Genomic DNA, 20,797 nt, shown 5'->3' on the forward strand with positions numbered 1-20,797 from the left:
CTTGAGTATTGAGACTCACCTGGTGCTCGTATTTGCAGGCTTGAACGTGTGAGATTTGACTGAGTCGTCGGGAGAAATCTCTCAACAAGTGCCGCACGACCCTTACTTGAGTCCCATTTTGGGGGTCCGTGACACCAAGCCTTAAAAAGTAAACAAGCCAACCAACGGCTTGACCAATTTGTTTAGATGAGCGACAAGGATAAGATTTGCCTACAAGTACGGACAGAAAAAAAAAAAAAATTCAAAAGAGCCCCACTTTCAATTCATCGTATTTCCTCCTTCAACTTCTCCATGTTCAATTTTTCAAAAGTAGACCCAAAAGAAGGCACCAAAATCGATTCAATTTTTCAAAAGTAGACCAAAATAAGGCACCAAAATCCATTCACTGCATGTAGTAGTCCTAGGCTCCTAGCTACCAGTTTTTAATAATTTGAGAACCAGACTTTGATGAACCAAAGCAGGAAATCTTTGCACTTGGCCACTGTAACTAGCTGAGACTGTGGACACTGCTTTGTGATGGGTCCCAACTTGTCTTCAGTGGAAGACGTGCAAAGAAGGAAACATTCTTCCTGGTCACTGTTGCGCCAAAATGTGCCATCTCTGTCTTTAAAAAGAGTACCTGGCGAGGAAATTAAGAGCCACAGCCCACAGCGAAGTACAGCTACAAAAAATCGATGGGCATCCTTTATTTTCTGTTTGTCTGGATTGAGTTACTAAATGTCCTCTTCAAAGCCACCAATGCTGGTGATACCATCTATCTGTCCCAACCTTTGAGTGATGGCAAGACCTTAGTCTCCAATGAAGGAAGTTTTGAACTGGGTTTCTTTAGTCCGGGAAATTCCAGGAATCGATACGTGGGAGTCTGGTACAAAAACATCCCGACTAGAACAGTTGTTTGGGTTGCAAACAGAGACAATCCAATTGCTGACTTGTCAGGTGTGTTGATGATCAACAGCACAGGCAGCCTAGCCCTCCTCTGTCAGACGAACGAGACTGTCGTTTGGTCATCAAGCTCATCCAAAGCAGCTGAGTATCAGAATCCAGTTGTAGCACAGCTCTTGGATTCAGGAAATCTAGTCCTCAGATATGAGAAAAACAGTGGTCCAGAAAGTTATTTATGGCAAAGTTTTGATCATCCATCAGATACATTGTTACCAGGGATGAAAGTTGGGCGGGACTTGAGGACTGGTTTCAGCAGGCGTTTAACATCTTGGAGGAACTCAGATGATCCCTCAATCGGGGAGCTAACATACAACATAGAACTTCATAATTATCCCGAGCCCTCTATGTGGAGAGGCCAAACCAAGTACTATCGGACTGGGCCATGGAATGGCCTTCGTTTCAGCGGTGCTCCTGAATTACGGCCAAATCCAATTTATCAGTTTGCATTCATCATCCATGATCAAGATGAGATATACTACACTTACCAGCTTAAAAACAAATCTGTAATCTCCAGGTTAGTTTTGAACCAAACCAGCTATTCACTTGAGCGTTACACATGGATTGAGGTAGATCAGACTTGGCGAGTTTACCTAACAGCTCCTAGAGACCACTGTGATGATTATGGCCTATGTGGTCCCCATGGAATTTGTGTGATTAGTGAATCACCAGTTTGCCAATGTCTGAATGGTTTCACACCCAAGTCACTGGAAAGATGGAGTGTAATGGACTGGTCTCTTGGGTGTGTCAGAAATAAGCCATTGAGCTGCCATAGTGACGGGTTTGCCAAATTTGAAAGGTTGAAATTGCCGGAGACTACACATACTTGGGTGAACACGAGCATGAACCTCAAGGAATGCAGGGACAGATGCTTGGCCAACTGTTCTTGTATGGCTTATAAAAACTCAGACCTTAGAGGAACAGGTAGTGGTTGTGTCATGTGGTTTGGCGATCTTATTGATATTCGATATTTTCCATCCAGTGGACAGGACCTCTACATTCGAATGCTTGCTTCAGAATTAGGTACGGCACTGGGCTTTTGTTTTCTTAGCTGACGTACGCTGCATTTAAAGTAAACTCATTTGCTCCAGTCTTTTCCAATAAATATATATTCCTGTCTTGAAAGGTTGAAACCTTGAAATAACTTCTTTTTTTTTTTTTTGGACAATTAAGGGGGAAACAGCTGGTCTAAGATAAAGGTAGCAGTGATAAGTGTGGCTGCCATCCCCGTGGTTTCTATGTTGCTTATACTCACCCATTACATCTGCAAAAGCAAGAGACGCTTAAAAGGTAAAATTTCAGTTCAGCTTTCCCGATGGGACAATTATGATCATTGCCACCATTAAATTACAATGTAATTCATTGCAAGATAAAAAAGTCTATAATTATTGGAAAATATAAAGTTTCAAATGGCAAGAAGTCATATGGAGCCCATTTTCAAATTTCTGGTGACCTACTTAGGTTTGGAGACCCATAAAAGCATAAATTAGTACCCAGAACATCAATATTCAGCGACTTCTTTTGACTACAACGAACAAACATGTTAAGTTCTAGGCTACAGGGAATACTTTAAGGACCTTAATTTGAACTCAAGTATTTTCACATGGAGAAACCAGTGAGGCACTGTTTTGCAAGGTTGATTTATTTAGATTAGGGCCATTCTAGGTACCATAGCACAGTATGATGGCTTTGACTCAATTGACAAGTCCTTGGGCTGTTTGGCTAGCTTAGTTTGAAATCTTCTTTTTATAATTTCTTTCTAAAAATTGTAAATTTTATTTACTTACATTGTCACATTACTTTTATATTTACATTTAAATGCATTAGGAATTGCTAATGCTTTTGATTTTCGCATTAACTAGGAAATATATTGGCCAAATTGGATGAATTTAATTATTTGAACTGTTGGGGACAAAAAGAATGCATAAATTTATAATAGAATGGTAGGTGTCTCGTGGGATGGCTATGTTAGAGGTCACGGGTTTCAACTTTGGGAGGGGGGGTGGGGAAGGTGAGAGATACGAGACAATGGACAGAAAAAAGGATAGTACGTACATTCTATGTTTATTAGAAATATCAAAACAAAGCCGACATTTTACCCTTAAATTAGCTGAACTAGTGTTCAGTAACTGATGTCATATTTGTTTAATAAATTCAAAAACATGCAGGCAACAACAGTGCTAAAGATCACACTGGTGAAGTACAAGGAGAAGACCTTGAGCTACCATTGTTCGAACAGACTATAATAGTCAATGCCACCAACAATTTTTCATTTAGCAGTAAGCTTGGAGAAGGAGGTTTTGGACCGGTGTACAAGGTACTAATGACCCTGAAGAATCTAAATAGGCTCATTTGATATGGAATATCATTTGTAATGAATGGTAATATTCAGGGTACGCTATTAAATGGACAAGAAATTGCAGTGAAGAGGCTTTCAGTCAGCTCTGGGCAGGGGTTGGGTGAGTTCAAAAATGAAGTTATGTTAATTGCAAAACTTCAACACCGAAATCTTGTACGGCTTTTTGGTTGTAGCATTCAAGGAGAGGAAAGGATGTTGGTTTACGAATACATGCCCAACAACAGCTTGGACTCCTTTATTTTTGGTATGACACTCCTAACCTACTAATGTAACCAGATCATATGTTATTATTGTTTCCCAGGCTTTCAATCATAGATATTTTGCTTGACCACACCAATTGGGTCATTGGTTTAACTTTAATAAGAAGCTTGCAGATCAGACAAGAAGTAAACTATTAGATTGGTCCAGACGCTTTAATATCATATGTGGAATTGCCCGGGGGCTTCTCTATCTTCATCAAGATTCTAGGTTGAGGATAATCCATAGAGATCTCAAGGCGAGTAATGTGTTACTTGATAATGAGATGAACCCAAAAATTTCAGACTTTGGCTTGGCTAAATTTTTTGAAAGTGATCAAAATGAAGCAAGGACAAGGAGAGTTGTTGGAACATGGTAAGTATTATTAACTATATATCTATATTTTGCTTCCATCTATTGTAACTGCTTGTTCTCCAATGATGTGGAACAGTGGTTACATGTCTCCAGAATATGCTGTTGATGGGCTATACTCTATAAAGTCTGATGTGTTTAGCTTTGGTGTTCTGGTATTGGAGATTGTGAGTGGGAAGAGAAATAGAGGTTTCAATCATCCAAGCCACAGCCTTAACCTAGTTGGACATGTGAGTATGAAGATCTAAATTTTCTTTTTTTAATTTTTTGTACGACTTAATGACAAGGGTGGTTTTTATGTCCTATAGGCATGGAAATTATGGAATGAAGGCAAGCCATTTGAATTAATGGATGCAATATATTTGGAACCATGCTCTCAATCAGAGGTGTTGCGATGCATCCATATTGGTCTACTATGCGTTCAACAGTATTCAGAGGATAGGCCAAACATGTCATCAGTGATTCTAATGTTGACTAGTGAGAGCACAATGTCTCAACCCAAGCAGCCAGGTTTTTCATAGGCAGAAATCCAATTGAAGAAGCAGATACTTCACAAAGAAAATCTTCAAGCAATGAAATTACTATCACTCAACTAGAGGGGCGATAAGGGATCATTTCACAACCTGAGTATTATGCCCTAGCTACATAAAAAAGGTTTCACAACATCATTGCATGTCAATGTATTATCATTCATATGCTGATCAATTTCAAGATTTGCTTAATTAATTATAATTATCATCCATTCCTAACAAGGAAATTTTCAAACATCATTGTGGTTTTGCCATATAATATATAGATGCTACCAACCTGACATTAAAGCTAATGACTATTGTTGCACAACCTTTGATTCCAACCTTGCCCTCACTGGGTGTGAGCCGTTTCATCGAAACGCGCAGCAGTGGGCTTCAATTGTTGATTGATTGCAACAAGAAAGTCATATTTTAACAACCTTAGGAACTCTGCCCTTCTTGGTTCACAAAGTTTACAATGACGAGGATCCAGTGAGTGTCCTTACAGACATTGATGCATTCTGCCTGGGTTGAAGATGAACAATGGCTTTAGTGGTAGAAAAAAAATTTGACTAGTATTTATGAATGCAACAAATGAAATTATCACCAAGGAATCAATTATGGGTATTTCGGAAAATGTTTAACCAAAGAATTGGAATTATTGCTGAGAAGGTCAATTTAACTGTTACGAAAATTTCTTGATGAAAATGGAGCTAGCATAAGAGTAAATTTAGAAAAATTTTACATTTTAAAAATGGAAAATGGATGGAGAAAACAAAATGTTTTTACAAAATTTAATTCTTAGATATAAAGGGAATAAATACAATCAAAATGCTATCCTAAAGGAAATTTAAATTTTGGCTTTTTTATTTCTGGAAAAATGGAAGCTAAAACCCTAAATAATTGGATGCAAACAAAAGAAAAAATAAATAGAAAAAAAAAATGAGGATTGACATGAGGAGATGAGGAGACCAAAGGGAAAAGGATAACAGAGCCCAAGTTTGATGCTTTACTCAGAATGAATCACGGCTTAAAATAGGCAAGCAAAAGAATTCCTCCAAAATTTTGCCTAACAGTGTTGAAAGGAGTAAAACTCTTAGGGTGCATTTGTTTTGATAGCTAAAGTTTTTATAGGACTTAACCAGATATAAATATTATCCTGATGTTTGAATTGCAACACCGGGTTAAAATATCAAAAAGACCAAAATACCCTTGAATTAGGTAACTCCACTTTAATTCACTTCCAATCCACTCTCTCTCTCCATGCCCTAGGTGTACATGACCTTAGAAATCAAAAAGATATCTGCAAAAGATCTACAAGATGTGAACCCCTTCCCTAAGATAGATGTGTACGCCGTCATTATTTCAATCTCCAATGAGACCATCTCAAGGGGCAGAAGACCCTCGCCAACAAGGCTGCCGGCAAGAATTTGCCATTGGCAAGTTAGTTGCCTTGCTCATCATCTTCCACCTCTGCTTCGACCGTGCCCTTGGTCACATGGACTTCGCAAAAGTCAACGTGCCCATCAAAGAGCTCCTTGTCACCACCATAGACGGTGGCAACCGGAAAAGCCCCCAAATTCATTAGTTACCAAGTTAAAAAGTAGTTAGGAATGCTCAAGGGGGTGTTGTCTTTTTCTTAGAGAATTGGCGAGGAGTCTCCAGCACCAAGGCTATCTTCATTCTTTTCTGCGTTAGCCCCAGCCTTAACTGGGGCTACCGCGTGGGGAAGAAATGGCCAACCCTATCCATGGTTTTAAATAAAGGCCGCGACCGTTACATAACGTCGTTACGTAGCCGTTTTTTGGGTCACCGATACAGTTACACACTGCAAAATTGGTGGGAAGAAAAAATCACGGCCTTAGCGGCCGTTACGGACCACGACCATTATGTAAAGACCGCTACGGCCATTACGTAACCGCTACAGCACTGTTACACCAAAAAAAATATTTTATTTTTTAACTTTTCTTCTCACTTTTTCTCTCTCTTTCATATATCATTCTCAATATACCAAGTGGCAAGAGGAGGAAAAGACTATGATGAGGATGACAATGATACAAAATTTACTATTTCTTTAAATACTCACAATAGATGCATTAATTAACAATTTCAAAATACTAACTTGTTAGGAAAATATATTTTTTTTATTATATTAGTAATGTGATATTTATGTTCTTTACTTTTCAACTTCAACCTTCTTTCTTTTTTGACAATTTTATATATATATTATTCATATGTCTTATGTGTCTAATAGATTAGCACACATAAGAATTTATCACAGATAAGAACAATGAGAAGTATAAATACGCGCGCGCGCGCGCACGCACATACACACACACACACACATAATTTTCTATCAATGGTGGTTTAAAACAAATGTAAACTTGTTGCCCTTACCAAATAACTTAATTACTCGAACTAAAGGATCCACAATACACTAAAACTCTTTCTAAGAATGGCTAAAAGCTTAAAACATGCAAGTACACTAATATGCACAAGGTTGTGCGTGCTTCAAAAAAATTCACGGCCGTTACACCCACTTCCCGTTATGTAACATCCGCTACTCCCGCTTCCCATTACACCCGTTACCGTTAGGTTATGCTACCCACCACCACAATTTAAAACCATGACCCTATCCCAAACAAATGGGCCAAGGCACCCCCTTCCCGGTTAGTTCTATTCTTCTTGTATATTACACCAAACATGGGCTAAGGACCCTTAGCTTAGCCGAACCTGCGAACTGAATACACCCTGAAACATGTTCTGCTCACTGAATTTCATAAACACTAATGTTTCTGCACAAACTATAAGATTCCTAATATGTGATTACTGTCCTTTTGAAACATATATGTGATTGAAGCTTTCATCATAGCTGATAGCTTATTAAAAATGGGAATAAAGTTCTTAACAGAATCCGTCCAGGTATTGCTTTAGAAATGTAAGTTATAAAGACCTTACACAAGCCTAACTTCTCTTAGCCTGTAGAAACACACACACATTCCAAGAGAGAGGAATGTTGACCGTCAGTATCCGTTGGTGCTTCTGCTTCTTCTGCTTTCTGCCAATGAGCTTCTTTTATCCTAATCAATGGAGCCGCTCATGAGTTTTATTTTTTTTAAATTCCCTAACAGCTAGTATTTAGTCAAGAATTTTGATCGGTGGGGCATTGAATACTGACAAATAATAATTTTAGAGATAAACATTATCATACCATATTTTAATATAAACTACATGTACCTAATATTGTAAAGGATCTTATAAAATTTAACAATGTGACAGAAAGCCAAATTTTTATTTAAAAATTAAATATTCTATCACATTATTACTATTACTTGTTCATAATTTTGGATAAAGACATAATCACATTATTTTTATACTTTTGATTTATTAAGCTGTACATCTTTGAATTGGAAAGCGCTACAAGTCCACTAGCTGCTTCTATTGTCCCCATGTGCAGGCTGCAGCTTTGGTTTTGTTTTGGTGTTGCTTCTTTTTCCCCCTTTGGCTTTGTTGCCTTGACTACTCACATTGAATTTGGTTAATTAGATTATTATGTGCCAAAAATTTTTATTTATGATGATTGAAATTTTTAAGACATAATTTTAATTTGGAACACATTCTTATTTCTTAATAATTTCTCAGGCTGAAAGTATATTTAATCTTTCTATGATGTTTGTTATGGATACAAACATACTTTCTGGATCGCCTGTCAAAATTCTGGAATTTTATAGCAGGGATCAAAAAAATATATGTTTATGAGACCAACATCTCATTCTTAGAAATGAGAATACAGGAAAATTATTCCATGAAAATATTTTTTTAGTACAAACCAAACACCACAGTAATGGCTATGACCAATTCCAGGACACCACCACTGTGCTAACACTTCAGTTTATTGTGGTTCATTCGTGCCAATGGCAGGTAATAGCATGGAGCCAAGGGTCAAAAACAAAGGAAAAACAGAAAATGAAATAAAAAAAATAGTACTCATTTCCCCTTTTCAAATTATGATTTAGACATTTCTTGGTTTATGGGGACTGATTCCTATATCAGATATTCTAAGTTGACCATTTGTCAGGCACAACATTAAAATATATATATATATACTGCAAAATGCAAATGAAAATCACAGTAAAGATTCACTGCTTGAACCAAGTTTCCAAAAGTAAATGGACCAATCAACAGCTTGGCCAATTAGTTTAAATCAATTACAAGGAATAAGATTTGTCTGCAGTTAAAGACAGTCTAGATAAAATTTTCTTCATAGGCTCACCCCTTTTCTTCCTTCAACTTCCCCACATCAACTTTTTCAAAGGTAGACCAAAATGAAGGTATCAAAATCCATTTTTTGTACGTAATTAGAATCTTAATCACATGTTATAAATCAGGCTCTGATGAACCGGTGCAGGAAATCTTTGCTCCTGACCACTGACACTAAATGAGACCGTTGCCATTGCCTGGCGGAAGTCAGACTTGTCCTCGTGGGGGAGGACAACCTGTAGAGGAGGAAACATGCTACCTAATATTTGTCACCTCTAAATGTGCCATACTGCCATCTGCCTTCAAAGAAGGAATTTGACAAGAGAATTATGAGCCACAGCCCACAAGAGAGTACAGCTATAATAAATCAATGGGCATCCTTTATTTTCTGTTTGTATGGATTGAGTTACTCGATGTCCTCTCCAAAGCCACCAATGTGGCTGACATCATTAATCCATCCCAATATTTGAGGGAGGTAAAGACCTTAGTCTCCAAAGAAGGAAGTTTTGAACTGGGTTTCTTTAGTCCAGGAAATTCCAGGAAACGATACTTGGGAAGCTGGTACAAGAACATCCCAACTAGAACAGTTGTTTGGGTTGCAAACAGAAACAACCCAATTACTGACTTGTCAGGCGTGTTGATGATTAACAGCACAGGCAGCCTCGTCCTTCTCAGTCAGACAAGTCAGACTGTTGTTTGGTCACCAAGCTTGTCCAAAAGAGCTGATCATCAGAATCCAGTAGCAGCACAGCTTTTGGATTCAGGAAATCTTATTCCTACAATATGAGAAATACAGTAACCCAGAAAGTTATTTGTGGCAAAGCTTCGATTACCCATCAGACACTGTGTTACCAGGGATGAAAGTTGGGTGGGACTTGAGGACAGGCCTCAACAGGCGTTTGTCATCATTGAAGAACTTGGATGATCCATCTCTCAGGACCTTACTTAAAATATAGAACTTCATAATTTTCCCAAGCCCTGTACGTGGAATGGTGACACCAAGTACTACCAGAGTGGGCCATGGAATGGCCTTCGATACAGTGGAGCCCTGAATTGCGGCCAAACCCACTTTATCAGTTTAGTTCAAGTACAGTCAGAAGGCGGTGTTCTACGACTTCCAGCTTAAAAATAAATCTGTAATGTCAAGGGTGGTTTGAACCTAACCAGTTGCTTCAGCGGTACACATGGATTGAAGTGGATCAAACTTAAAAAGAGTACCTATCAGATCCTAGAAACCACTGTGATAACTATGGACTATGTGGTGCCCATGCAATTTGTGTGATTAGTGAGTCAACAGTTTGTGAATGTTTGAAGAGTTTCAGCCCTAAGTCACCCAAAAAATGGAACTCAATGGACTGGTCACAAGGGTGTGTGCGAACTGTGAAGTAAACCATTGAACTGCCATAAAGATGGGTTCACTAAATTTGAAGGTTTGAAATTGCCGGATACTACATATACTTAGTTAAACACAAGTATGAATCTCAAGGAATGCAGGGTCAAATGCTTCGCCAACTGTTCTTGTATGGCATATTCAAACTCTGACACTAGAGGAGGTAGTGGCTTTGTCACATGGTTCAGAAATTTTATTGATATTTGACAGCTTCCAGCCAGTGGACAGGACCTCTATATTCGAATGCCTGCTTCAGAATTAGGTATGGGCTGCTTTCATTTTCTTTTCAGTCTCCACTGTATTTTGCAATAAACCTATCTTCTAATTTTAGAATAATGATGTCATTATTTATTCAGTTATAAGTGTATCTCGATCATACTTTGCTTTCTAAATTTGAATTTTATAAATAAAGGAACAAAACTCTGGTCTAAGATAAAGGCAGCTGCAGTAACTGTGGCAGCCACTATCATAGTTTCTGGGATGCTTATAATCAGCTATTACATCTGCAAAAGCAGGAGAAGCTTAAAAGGAAAACGTTTTCAAACTGCTTCCATTCTCAAGCTCTTATAGTTTCAGTATTTCATATTTCCCAATAGAATGATTATAGTTGTTGCAACCAGATATTAAATTTTAATGAAATTCTTTGCAAAATGAAAATTTCAACGATATATTGACAAAAACAAAAGTTTTTTGTCAAAGAAATTTTGTATCTTGAACTAATAACTAAATAGATTAAAAAATATACTCTTATCCAGTCTTTAAGCTAACACAGGCCACTCTTGTGTGTGCTGACAAAGAGTGGACATGAATTTAGTAAGGGGCATTATTAAGTCCTTTTTTCAAATCTCTAGAACCTCACTTCAAACTTAGGTTTGACAGCATATAAATTGGATGGTTAAGGCTGTGTTTGGACTGACTCATAGGTTTAACTTATCTCGTGCTCAGTCTGCCGTCTATAAATGACAAGAATCAAGATAAGGACATGAGTCAAACTTCTTTTTGTATTCTTTTTTTTTTTTTTGAATTTTATGCCTTTATTTGCATCAGTCTAATCTGGCTATGTTGATTTTTATTTTAGTTTTGGTGAGGTGGGAAATTGACCTACTCCTGCCCATGTGCATAGGCCAAGGAGCCGCCTTAGCCAGCCAAGTTCTTTACTATGATCCCACCAAGCTTGGGCTAAGAGTGGCCTTCTTGAAACAAATGCACCCTTAATACCCAACTCTTAGTCTCTCAGCAACTTTCAGTTACAAAATGCAAAATAATAGGTTGAAAGGTACCAAGAATAATTAAGACTTCGAACGCAAATATTTTTACTGGGATAAACCAGTAAGGCAGTATTTACAAGGTTTATTTACTTAAATTAGTTGCATTTTCACTACCAATGTACAATATGACAGGGGGCTGACTCAGCCAGGAAGCCATTGAATATTTAACTAGCTTACTTTCAATTTTTTCCATTTCATCACAAAGATTTTTTTTTTGTTTTTTTGATTCTATCTATTTACTTACATCCATCACATTATTTTTATATTTAATTTTATACATTAGGAATTGCTAATGTTTTTTTTTTTTATTTTTGCATTGGTTATGGAATTAAATTGTCTAAAAAATGTCATGAATTTAATCTGAATTTTCTCAGGGAAAAATGGAATGCATGAATTACATTGTGTTGTACAAACATTCTATGTCAACTCAAATTACTGAAAAGAAAACAAAGAACCAACCCTTAAGCTCACCTAAACTATTGTTTATCTCAATATAACTATGCAGATTCCATTTTTTTTCTATTTCCCCTTGCACTGTTTTAGTAACTAATGTCAATCCTATTTACTACCATCCAAAAATGTGTGCAGACAAGAATAAAGATCACCATGTTGAAGTACAAAAGGAAGATCTAGAGCTACCATTGTTCAAACTAGCTACAATAGTCAATGCCACTAACAGCTTTTCATCTAACAAGAAGCTCCGAGAAGGTGGTTTCGGATCAGTGTACAAGGTACTTATGAAAATGAATAATTTAAATAAGCTCATCTATTATAAAATATCACATTTTGTAATGAATGCCACTATTCAGGGTATATTACTAAATGGACAAGAAATTGCTGTGCAGATGCTTTCAATGAGCTCTGGGCAAGGGTTGAGTGAGTTCAAAAATGAGGTTATATTGATTGCAAAACTCCAGCACCAAAATCATGTAAATCTTTTGGGTTGTTGCAATCAAGGATAGGAAAATGATGTTAATTTATGAATACATGCCCAACTGAAGCTTGGAATCTTTATTTTCAGTTTGACTCCTTTATTTTGACTCTTTCATTAGTCCATGAGTTTGCACACACTTAAATCGTCCCATATAGGATTGGTATAACTTGAATATGGAAATTGCAGATCAAACAAGAAGTAAACTCTTAGATCAGTCTAGGCGTTTTAACATTATCTACGGAATTGCTTGCGGGCTTCTCTATCTTCATCAAGATTTTAGATTGAGGATTATCCATAAAGGTCTCAAGGCCAGTAATGTGTTGCTTGATGATGAAATGAACCCAAGAATTTCAGACTTCGGCTTGGCTAAAATATTTGAAAGTGATCAAAAGGAAGCGAAGACAAAGAAAGTGATCGGAATATAGTAAGTATTATTATCTATAATCTATATTTCGCTTTAATATCTTGCAAGTGTGCTCATTCTGAAATGATGCATTGCAGTAGTTATATGGCTCCAGAATTTGCTGATGATGGGCTATACTCAATAAAGTCTAATGTCTTTAGCTTTGGTGTTCTGCTAGTGGATATTGTTAAGCAGGAAAAGAAATTGAGGTTTTAATCACCCTGACCACAGCCTTAACCTAATTGGACACGTGCGTACCATGATCTAAATTTTGGGTAAACTGCACCAATAGTTCCAAACTACAACCACTATTTCATACTAGTTCCCAAACTTCAATTTTCCTCACATTGATCCCAAACTTTCAAAATGATTGCAATTTTAAATCACCTCACCATTAGTTGCAGCCATTTGGTCCAAGTACCCAACCATCCAACTACATTGCATTAGTAATCCCCAAATTATTGACTAAGTTTTATACTTGTCGTCAAACTATTGACCAAGCTTCATACTTATCCCCAAAATTTTGGCTAAGCTTCATATAATACCAAAATTTGGGAAGATAGTGGAACTCAATCAATAGTTGTAGAGACCCAGAAAATAAAATAATAAAAGAAAATGGGATAAAGAGGTTTTGGCTGGGAGAGGAGAAAACAGGCAATGGTTTTCGGGAGTGGATAGAAAACCGTCAACGGTTATGGAATTTTACCGCGGACCGGTAATAGGTAAATGGTAAAAATTGAGCCGGCTAATAGAAAACAAGCAACGGTTTTCTGAGAGTCAAAGAGCAGTGAACAAGATAAGAAGATCTTGCAAGCCTCATTTTTCATTAAACAGAAATTACTCTCTCTCTCTCTCTCTCTCTCTCTCTCTCTCTCTCTCTCTCTCTCTCTCTCCCAAACCCATGGCTCTCCCTCCCTTCTCTCTACGATTTCGCTCCACTCGTAGTTCAAATCAACGATCAGGAACCAGCACGAGGTTCCTAGGAAGTTTCTTTGCAACTTAGGCAAAGCAAATTCTAAGTTTGGCATTCCGAGCCTCCATCCCAAAACCAAGGTAAGTGGGGTATTTTAAGAGTTTTAAAATTAATTTGGAATATGTAGAGTTTAGGGAATATTAAATGTTAATGTTGTGGAGGTTGCGTTGAATAATTTGGGAAAAAATGAATTTCAGGCTTTTGAGCTACGAACGTCGTGGAGCGTATAATTTAGGGTGTTAGTGGATCTCTCAGTAAGCCAGGTAAGGGGAAAAAATTATAGCAGTCTTTTACGAAAATTATTGGTTGAGAAATATGAGGAAAAGGAAATATGATATTTTACTTGAAATTTATTATGATATGAATATCAGATGAAAATTTGTGTGGCATATGATTTATACTGAAATATGTTTGAAATTGGGTTAAATGAGTATTGAAGTATGGGAAATGTGGAAAATAATGAAAGTGATATGTACTGAAAAATATATCTTCTGAGAAATGATGAATATGAGATATGGAAATATTTTATTGAGAAATGTGAATAATGTGAAATGAGATACGTATATGTTATTATGATATGAAATTAGTTGTGAATACTGATATGTGAATATGAAAATGAAAAATGGAATATTACAATGTGAATACTGCATTATAGATATTGAAATGTGAATATGAGAAATGGGAAATGTTGCAATGTAAAATTCTGCAATATGAATATTGAATTGTGAGAATTGAAATGTGACATTCTGAAATGTATATATTGAAATATGAATATTGAAATGTGATAGATGAAATGTCAATACTGCATAATGATTGCGGGTATGTGGTAATGATAACCCTAATGGATGGATATGGAAACCCTAATAATGGGTTGTGATATTGAGTACGATACTGTTGCTAGTGGTGTTAGTACAACCATACAGACTCTTGGAGCGTGTGACATGGCAGTCGACTGAGCTGTTTAGTAGAGTTGTTGTGCCCCCTAGTTTGGATTAAGGCTATAGGCCGGCCAGTCGTACTACAGACGAAGATATATGATATGATATTTTGATCTAACCGGGTAGGTCAGCCGCGGTTAGGTCCAGCCTTCGGGCCGCACAACTTCGACCATGGGAGGAAGCATACCGTAGTGTATGGAGAGTTACCTCGACCATGGGGTGAAGCATGGCATTGAAAATATCCTCAGGGCAGTCATGAGTTACAGACGCAGATGTAACTAAGGAAACTCATGAGCTAGATATGAAAATGGAAATGAAATGGAAATAAAAATGGAAATGAAATGGAAGGGAAATGGAAATGGAAATGGAAATGAGAAAATGGAATAGTGTGAGTTAATAACATAAATAATTAAAGCGAAGTAAAACACTCTGCCTGAGGGCTTGCTGAATAAGGTGAGTGCCCTGATGAGTATCAGTTGTAACCGAACCCGAGTTATTTGGGCAAGGATACAAACGATATCAGAGCAGAGAAGAGTTACATGTATATACGTGTATTCTCCCCCTATTTTCGGGAACTCCGCTGGTAAACATGGGTTGCGTGTGAATGAATTTGCGAATGAAATTAAAAGCTTATGAAAGTTTGTGTTTTATATCTATATGATTATGATTGTGGAAATGATATATTTTCTCAAAAATATATTATCACTGACATGAATACATGTCATATTATGATGAAACTCATACTGCCACGCCCTATAGATAATTTATTCCGTCTTATTGAGATGTGTCTCACCCAATCATTTAAATATTTCAAGAAACCGAAATAGACTAGGTGATAAAGCTCTTAGGTAGAGGGAAGCTGATACCTTGCGTAGACAGGGTGAGTGTTCTGAGCTAGGGATGGAGGACTCCCCTAGAGCATTTTGTGTTTCTTTTTGGCGATGTGTTAATCATGTATTTATGGATGAGTTAGTACTCTGGTATGTGTATTCGCTGTGATATGTATATATATAATGACGTCCGCTGTTAGGTCTGTGAATATGATAATGACTATATACCCAGTACCTTTTTCGGGTCGGGTTATGTTTGTGTGATATCAGAGGTGATGACGCAACCGATAGGTGATTATATGTTTTATATATTGAAAGGAAAAAAAAAATGGTATGAAAAATCAGGGCGTCGCAGTTTGGTATCAGAATCTAAGTTGCTAGGTTTTGTAGACTTTAGTAAACAGCGGAATACAATACCAAAGTATAGGAATGGATATTGACGAGATATAAGTTAGTTGTCGTTAGAGGATGAGATCAGAATTTAGGGTTCCATCTTGTGACCTGGAGGCAGGAATTCCATGGTTGTTTCTGTGATTTTCCTAGGGTGACGACTTCTGGAAAACCATGGATACTATCGCCGATTCTTGTTTCTAAGTGGTAGGATTGAATCTTAAATAAGGATTGAGTATGTTAAGAGAAATGGTATAGCAGAATATCTTAGTATGTTGGGTGTGTTAGTGAGTTATGATGAAAGAGTTCTAAAACCATTTTATATCATTTGCAGGATGGATATAGGGAGTAGTAGTGCACATGTTGAGGGTGATGATGCAAGGCTTTCCAATATGGAAGCCGGAGATCCTGATGTTGTACTATGTAGTGTCACTCAGCAAGTGATGGCAAAGATGGCTAGAGGTTCAGGGGAGCGAAGCTACACGATTGAGCAGTTCACGCGTATGAGACCCCCGTCGTTCTCTGGAGAAGCTAACCCATTTGTGATTGAGAATTAGGTCCAGGATATGGAGGACATGTTGGCAGTTTTTCCGTGTACAGATGAGCAAAAAGTACTGTTTGCGACGTTTAAGCTGACAAGGGAGGCAAAGCGCTGATGGAGATCAACGAGACTATTGGAGGAGCAAAGACCTGACCCTGTAGCGGTGACGTGGAGCCGCTTCAGGGAGATCTTTTTCGAGAGATACTTCCCCGCTACCATTAGGAGTGCGAAGGCAGCGGAGTTTCTGCACTTGACGTAGGGACCGATGACAGTACAGCAGTATGCAGCTAGATTCATTGAACTGTCTCGGTTTGCTCTGTATTTGGTATCGGATGAGGAAAGGAAAGCGAGGAAGTTCGAGTAGAGCTTAAGACAGAGTCTGTTCGAGCAGGTTATAGGCTTTTGAGCCCAGACATTTGCAGAGGTAGTGGATAGAGCTGCAATGATTGAGAGTGACCTTCAGAGGGACGCTGCAGCACAGAGTCAGGGGAAGAGGTCAATGCCTTCAGATTTTCAGGAGGGTCCAGTTGAGGGCCTTAGAGGAGGCAAGATAGCAGAGAAGGACGGAGACAGGTAGTGGGAGATTGGGTAGTACAAAGTAGACAGAAGCCCCCTTCTCGTCCCATATGTTACAAGAGACACTCGGGAGAGTGCCAAGTCAAGGAGGTGATATATTATTAGTGTCATCAGCCTAGGCATATGGCAAGAGACTGCCGAGCACCGCTAGTTATTGCACCTGTTCCTAGACCATTCAAAGAGGTCGTCAGGCACCTCGAGATGGACAACAGAGGAATATCGCCCCGGCACGGGTTTACACGCTGACACCGAGGGATGCTGAGGCGGCAGGAGATGTTGCGACAGATACAATTTTAACTCTGTCATTTACAACTACTATTTTGTTTGATTTAGGGATGACTCATTCTTTTATCGCCTAAGAGTTTGTTAAATTTTGTGGGTTAGAAACACAGCAGTTGGGTGTCAGTTGTCAGTGGCTACGCCGATAGGGGCTGTGAGGATATGTGAGAAAGTACTCAAGAACTGTCCAGTGTGCATTCATGTGAGGTCTTTATTAGCTAATCTGGTGGTCTTGGATATGCATGGGTTTGAGGTGATACTGGGGATGGACTGGCTAGCTGCTCACTATGCCAGTATAGACTGTAATCAAAGAGAGGTAGTGTTCAGACCTCCAGAAGGACAGGAGTACAGATTCGTGGAGTCTTGTGTGCGCACCACACCACAGTTGTTATCCGCCATTCAGGCGAGGCGATTGTTGCTGGAGGATTGTCAGGGATATGTGGCTAATGTGAATGAGATATCAGGAAGGGATTTGAGGTTAGAGGATATCCCGATAGTGAGGGATTTTCCCGATATTTTTCCTGAGGAGTTGCCGGGACTACCTCCTGATCGTGAAGTAGAGTTTGTTATTGATCTGGTTCTGAGGATAGTGCCGATTTCGAAAGCACCGTACAGAATGGCACCGGCGAAATTAAAAGAATTGAAAAAATAGTTGCAAGAACTGTTAAATGATTTACCTTGAGAATTATGAGATCGTGAAATGAGTATTGAAATATGGGATTTGAAATGTGAAAAATGATGAAAGTGATATGTACTAAAAAATATATCTTCTGAGAAATGATGAATATGAGATATGGAAATGTTTTATTGAGAAATGTGAATAATGTGAAATGAGATACATATATGTTTTATGAGATGAAATGAGTTATGAATACTGATATGTGAATATGAAAATGAAAAATGGAATATTACAATGTGAATACTGCATTATAGATATTGAAATGTGAATATGAGAAATAGAAAATATTGCAATGAAAAATTATGCAATATGAATATTGAATTGTGAGAATTAAAATGAGACATTTTGAAATGTGTATATTGAAATATGAATATTGAAATGTGATAGATGAAATGTCAATACCTTATAATGATTGCGGGTATGTGGTAATGATAACCCTGATGGATGGATATGGAAACCCTAATGATGGGTTGTGATATTGAGCACGGTACCGTTGCTAGTGGTGTTAGTACAACCACACGGACTCTTGGAGCGTGTGGCATGGCAGTCGACTTAGTTGTTTAGTAAAGTTGTTGTGCCCTCTGAGTCCAGATCAAGGCTACAGGCCGGTCACTCGTACTACAGACGCGGATATATGATATGATATTTTGATCTAACCAGGTAGGCTAACCGCGGTTAGGTCCAGCCTTCAGGCCGTACAACCTCGACCATGGGGGGAAGCATGGCGTAGTGTATAGAGAGTTACCTCGACCATGGAGTGAAGCATGGCGTTGAAAATATCCTTAGAGCAACCATGAGTTACAGACGCAGATGTAACTAAGGAGACTTATGAGCTAGATATGAAAATGGAAATGAAATGGAAATTAAAATAGGAATGAAATGGAATGGAAATGGAAATGGAAATGAGAAAATGGAATAGCGAGAGTTAATAACATATATAATTAAAGCGAAATAAAACACTCCGCTTGAGGGTTTACTGAGTAAGTTGAGTGCCCTGATGAGTAATAGTTGTAGCTGAACCCGAATTATTTGGGCAAGGATACAAACGATATTAGAGCAGAGGGGAGTTACATGTATGGGCATGCATTCTCCCCTATTCTCGAGAACTCCATTGGTAAACATGGGTTGTGTGTGAATGAATTTGGGAATGAAATTAAAAGCTTATGAAAGCTTGTGTTTTATATCTATATGATTATGATTGTGAAAATGATATATTTTCTCAAAATATATTATCACTGACATGAATATATGTCATATTATGATGAAACTCATACTACAACACACAGTAGATAATTTATTTCATCTTACTGAGATGTGTCTCACCCAATCATTTAAGTATTTCAGGAAACCGAGATAGACCACGTGATAGAACTCCGAGGTAGAGGGGAGCTGATACCTTGCGTAGACAAGGAGAGTGTACTGAGCTAGGGATGGAGGATTCCCCTAGAGCATTTTGTGTTTCTTTTTGGTGATGTGTTAGTCATGTATTTATGGATGAGTTAGTACTCTAGTATGTGTATTCGCTGTGGTATATATATATATATAATGACTTCCGCTGTTAGGTCTGTGAATATGATAATGACTGTATACCCGGTACCCCTTTTGGGTCAGGTTATGTTTGTGTGGTATTAGAGGTGATGACGTGGCTGATAGGTGATTATATGTTTTATATATTGAAAGAAAAAAAAATGGTATGAAAAATTGGGACGTCACAATAGTTTGGAAATTACCACTGCAAATAATTTGAAATTCCATCCAAAATTTTTGATTGCGACTAAAAGGATGGAATTGAAGCCACTTTTGAAGTTTGGGATTGATGGTGAGACAAATTGAGGTTGGGGAAGAAGCTTGAAACAGGGCCTATAGTTTTAGGACTATCATTGCAATTTATCCATTAAATTTTCTTTATTTTAGTTGTTGTCTTACTTAAGGACAAAAAAGTTTTATGTGCTTTAGGCATGAAAATTATGGAATGAAGGCAAACCATATGAATTAATTGATGCATCATCTTTGGACTTATGCTCTCTATCTCAAGTGTTGAGATGCATTCATATTGGTTTGTTATGTGCTCAGCAGCATCCAGAGGATATAGACCAAATATGTCATATGTTGTTCTAATGTTGGGTAATGAGAGTGCAATGCCACAACCCAAGAAGCCAGGTTTCTTTGTGGGTAGAAATCCACTTGAAGAGGCGGAAACGTCACCGAAAAAATTATATTCAAACAATGGAATTGCTATTACACTGTTGGAGACACGATAATGGATATTTTAGCAGCATGAATAGTTGACACGGCATTTATATGTCAATCCATTTATTGATTCACTTCAACTGATTGTTATTATCACCCTATGAAAATTTTCAAATGTCAACACGGTTCAGGAAGATGCTAATGGCTTGCTGTTGAACCAAATGAACATTGTTGCACAACCTTGGTTCAAACCTTGCTTTGACAGCTTTAATAATTGGGTTTGATCAGAAAGCACGATGGGCTTTATAAGTTACGGATTGATGGTAACAAGAGTTTGTGTTTAACAACCTTAAGAACCCTGCCTTAATTTTTTGGATTGCAAGGCATACACAGCATAGCAGACAAACAACGCATGCTTACAAGCAGACAAGCAGCGTTTATAGCGCATAAAAATAGGAATACGTAATAGTCAATAACCTCCTTAATTTTCTCCAATTCAACAAGCAGCAGAAGTGAGAAGATACCCACGCACCCAAGCATGCGACAGTACATCTACATCTCGCCATAGCCATACATAGTAGAAATTCAAAACGAAATTCAAAAGGAAGAGAGGATGAGAGGGATCATAAAAGAAATTTGGAAGAGTGAATTACCTAAAAGCACCAGTACCACACGAATCGACGCCCTGTTCTCCTTGAATCGACCCTCAAAAATTCCCAATACTCATGAC

The 20,797-nt window shown here is 37.9% G+C and overlaps 1 pseudogene; it reads left to right on the top strand.

Annotated features, from left to right (window-relative positions):
* The first annotated feature begins 60 nt into the window (after positions 1–60).
* Positions 61–20,138, top strand: LOC131149394 (G-type lectin S-receptor-like serine/threonine-protein kinase At4g27290; annotated as a pseudogene).
* The last annotated feature ends 659 nt before the right edge of the window (positions 20,139–20,797 follow it).

Source organism: Malania oleifera, chromosome 1, assembly GCF_029873635.1.
Source record: "Malania oleifera isolate guangnan ecotype guangnan chromosome 1, ASM2987363v1, whole genome shotgun sequence".
In the NCBI taxonomy this organism is placed as follows: domain Eukaryota; kingdom Viridiplantae; phylum Streptophyta; class Magnoliopsida; order Santalales; family Ximeniaceae; genus Malania; species Malania oleifera.